At 49.1% G+C, this 4,574-nt stretch overlaps 1 pseudogene; it reads left to right on the top strand.

The window, feature by feature from the left end:
• Positions 1-119, top strand: LOC137616798 (5S ribosomal RNA; annotated as a pseudogene).
• The last annotated feature ends 4,455 nt before the right edge of the window (positions 120-4,574 follow it).

Below are 4,574 nucleotides of genomic sequence, written 5' to 3'. Positions count from 1 at the left end.
GTCAACGGCCTTACCACGTTGGAAACCCCACTTCTCCTCCGTCCAGCGAGGTTAAGCAACGTCAGGTCTGGTCGGTACTTGGATGGGTGACCACCTGGGGACGCCAGATGCTGTTGCCTCCTCCTCCGAGCCTTCCCTTCAGTTGACTGTGGCAAGGCTGAGGAGAGTCGCAGTACCTGTTCTCAGTCAAGCAGAGCTTTCATCCCTACCTTGGGACGTTTCCTAGGTCTCTTTTCCTCATTGACCCGTCTAAAGTCCCGAACGGTCGCCTCAGGATAAGTTCCCTGTGGGGCTGCCCAAGTTCCGTTGGTTTCAAAGCAACGATTAACCGGACTTTCTGGCCCCTATGGGACCAGCGGAACGATTAGACCTGCAATGGGTGTTGACCTATGGAACCTCTTGATGGGAGTGGATATTCTTGTCCTTTCCCCACATTTTTGATGCTGTTCTCGGACTCGTCAAAGGAAGGGGGGGGGGACATGTTCCGGTACCTCTCCATCATTCAGGCAGGCTTAGGGGCCGTAGTCTGGCCCCTCTACAGATCCTACAGCTCCTGCCGAGTCGCTCCGTGCGCGACGACTTCATGGTACTGGCGTATTCCAACCAGCAAGGGACGCATTTTCATACCTTCGCATCTTGCAGTAGAGATACTGAGATGATTTGAGATCCTCTCAATACCACTGTCGGCTCGCTCATTCCGGGCCGAGGAATGTTCTCTCCGACTATCTGAGCAGAGCCTCGTAGATAGAGTGTACCTGGGGGTCTTTGGCCTTTAGTAACCAGCAAGTCCTGGCCTGGGGGACCTGATCGCGACAGCTTGGAACTTCAAGCTTCCGCTGTTCATCCCCCAAGTCTCAGACCCCAAGACTCTTTGGCAAGATGCATTCCGGTGATGGTGGGACAACATCGATGCCTGCGTCTTCCCTCCTTTGTTGTCTGTTGAGAATGGGTCTCAACAAGACCAGGTTGTCTGTCAACCTTTCAATGGCCCTGAGAGCTCCACTGGGACTATACGCAGAATGGTTTCCGGACCCTCTGCTTCCCCTGACGGAACTCCCGGGAGAGCTTCTCCCACGGCACAGGCTGCTCAAACAACCACACTGCAACATCTTTCACGAGCCGGGGCATCGCTTCGGCTTCACGCTTGGAGACACTACGCCTCCTCCTCAAGAAGAGACAACCCGCTACAGTCGCGGGGCCGAGGTCGCGTCATCTGTGATAGTCATCCGCAGGGGTCTACCAGGCGAAGTGGAGAGTCTTTTGTGGTTGGTGTCGTGGGAGATATACCTCTTCCCTTGAGGCCTCTTCTCCAGCAATAACGAACATATTGCTTTTTGGCGGGAGGAAACTCCTTTCCGCTCTCGGCAGTGAAGCCTGTCGCTCAGCCTTTCCCTGGCCTTCAGGCTGAAAGGAATAAAATTTTTCCTTCCCGCTGGACCTTTCCTCGCTCATGCGAAGCTGCGAACGTTCCTGCCCCCAGTCGGAGTGAGACCTCCAACATGGAGCATGGTTCGGACTTTTTAGTCCCTTAAGAGATCTTCTCAAGACCCATTACGTCAGGCCTCTGATCGTATTCCGTCTTGGAGCTCCTGCTCACTCTGGCCGCGGCCAGTGTGTAAGCAATCTTCTTGGTCTCGTACGACTCCGCCCTTTCTAAGGAATGGGGGAAGGCAACATTCAGGTTCGCTCCTGAGTTGTTGGCTAGACTCAGAATCTTGGGGTCCCGACCTTTCGGTCCAATTCCTTCACGATTTTGAGTCACCATTCTTTATCAGATGACCCAAAACCTTCTCCTTCTTACCAGTAAAGGAATTGAGGGGTTATCTTTGGGAACAGCTGCAGTTTGTCCTCACGTGCAGCCGGGTTGGGAGCACAAGAAGGACACTGGGGAGAGTTACCAGTATACCTCTTCAGCTCGGACTCAAGGACATCCATCTCGACCTGAATCCAGACCCTCCCCCGTCACGTCGCGATACAGCACGATGTCGGATATATCGCAACGTCCCTCGCCTTCGAGTAATACTACTCTGTGACGCAGGTGCTACAAGCTGGAGTCTGGAAGCGTCTAATGACCTTCGCAGCCCGCTTCCTGCAGGACGTGACCCACAGGAGTATCGATACGTTTCTGTCGCTCTGTGGTGGCTACACAACAGCTGGTTTAACCTCAGGCTCCTTTTTGGACAGATAGCAGAAGGTTGAGGGCATTGTTATCAGGTTTTAGTCTGCATGAACGAAAGAAGTATGTCTGGCCCTTACTTCTTTCTTCATCATCCCCTCTACTGGTAAGCAGCATCCTGGTCTCTGCATAGCCGACCTCAAACCTCTGCAGGTAAACCATGCTTCCTTGTGTTCCGAGTATTGAGGCAATACTGTCGCGTCCCCCATTCCCTGACGAGATGGTATTGGGAACGTCCTAACCCAGAGTTCCTTCTGGAACTCCAGGTCAACTGCCTAGGACGGGTCACACTTCTTCCTTCACACACAAGCTTATGTAGGCCACACGTTTCCTTGCGGAGCAAGGAACTTGTGAGGTGCAGGGACTCCTTTTCTCGAGTGCGACTCACTCGGATTCTGAGTTCCCGGGTAAAGCCAAAGCCAGTATGGCTGGGGACTTTCCACCCTTCCTAAGGGATAAGTCACCCAATGTAAATAGCGTGGTTTGTATTTCGGTTACGGAACAATTGACAAATTCGGAGATAATTTGTATTTTTCCTAACCATACAAACCTTAGCTATTTACATATATTTGCCCGCCAGCCCTGTCCCCCAAGACAAGTCCTACCTCTAAGTGAAAGTGAAGCAGTTCACCTGTGTGTGAGGGGGGGAGGGGTAGCTAGCTACCATTCCCCTACCCCCCTGCTAACTAGCGCGGGGGTAATACACCCTCGTTAAATTCTAATGGCTTGGGATTTCAGCTACGCTAAAAGGTAAACCCAATGTAAATAGCTAAGGTTTGTATGGTTAGGAAAAATACAAATTATCTCCGAATTTGTCATTTTTCTTGTTTTCACATGCACAATATTGCAGGTTCCCACCTGTGTCCTTCGGGAAGCGGTGGGTCAATAACAGTAGAACGGCTTATTTGTAGTGGAAGTAATAGTCAAATTCGTTGAAAGCACATCATTTACTGTAGTAAAGGTTTATTTTAGAAATGTTGGCCCCTGTTTTTTTTATAAATCCACCTTTATTGGCTCAAGCCATGTCGTCCTGATGGAAGGTTCTTTCAGTAGCTTCCTAAGGGTATATATGACTACAGTAGATATTCCCAGAGAATTAAACTAAAGGTTTTACAGAATTCTAACTTCTGGCGCGAGTACCCATAAGGTTTCCCTTTAGGATATCGTATAACAACAGGGGACGTATGTTTGACACGCCACATAGCTATCTGCACCCCACATAGCGTTTATGCTTTGAGGGGGAAATTGTAGCAAGTTATGGGAGGAGCCGTTACTAAGTTCTCCTCCTCCGTTACTGTTTTGGTACTCGGCGACGTCAACATCCGGTCGCCATCTTGGATGACGCCGCCGGAGCGCGCCATCGTCATTCCTTCTTACGTAGCATATATGACCAGGTGCTTTTTCCCAGTTTTTCGCTAAGTAATTCATCATGTCGCAATCTTCTGCCTCGCCTTCTTCTGGAAAGTTGAGTACCATATTTTTGTATTGTATAAATAAGCTCCAGCCGTAAAGTAACACCTTTTTTTCTTAAAATGTCGTGTTTTGTGGCGGAGCTGTGCCTTAACCGGAGGCGTAATGTCGGACGCGGTTGTTCGCCTCGCATACTTTATTTAGTTAGCCAGAACAACCCTTCCCGGTCTTATATCTAATTAGTATTAGTTATTTAGTCTTCATTGCTAGGAATTAGTTATATTATGCCGATAGTATCCTTTTTCGGTGAGCATAGGTAGCCGATCTTAGGCTAGGGTTCTAGCCTAGCCCCTAGACTTGATAGCCTGGGTGGTTTTTGTTTACTCTCATGCATGATATAATAAGTGTTCCTAGTTTTATTTTATGAAATGGAGATTTTAGGCCTTTATACATATAAGATTCAGTGATTGCACATATGTTTTCGACTTCGAGGAAGTATACTAAGGGTTTTGGTGATCTTGGTAGTCGACTCCCTTGCCCCTCACCTAACGTAGGGCCGTGTGTACTTCCTATCCTCCCCAGTTACCTTACCTAAGGTATCTCCTCCCTCTGAGGTAGCCTTGGCTACATCCTAACCCTTCTTACCTTGAATCGTATTCAAGTAAGGTTGGGCTAGGGTTTTCTTTCCCCGCTCCTAGCCATATTATATGAGCTTGGAGTTTAGGACAGAACCTCAGAGTACCTGTCGTTTTCCTCCAGCTCCCCCTCTAGGTGAATGAACTCTCCTTTTGGGGCCTTGCTGGTTGGCGAAGGTGGAAGGGCTCTGCCTTTTCCCATACTCCACTCTTGGTAGGGTTTCGACCCTGTACCAACCGTGTGTCACACAATTGTACATAATTCCATTTGTATATAATATGCTTGTATCTTCGCTCTTCCCTCGCACTCAAACGAACATGAAAATTCATGTCTGCTGTTTTGCTCTGAACAT

The sequence above is a fragment of the Palaemon carinicauda genome, chromosome 22, assembly GCF_036898095.1.
Source record: "Palaemon carinicauda isolate YSFRI2023 chromosome 22, ASM3689809v2, whole genome shotgun sequence".
In the NCBI taxonomy this organism is placed as follows: Eukaryota; Metazoa; Arthropoda; class Malacostraca; order Decapoda; family Palaemonidae; genus Palaemon; species Palaemon carinicauda.
Note: the sequence above shows the minus strand (reverse complement) of the source record. Positions and strands in the feature narration are given on the sequence as shown.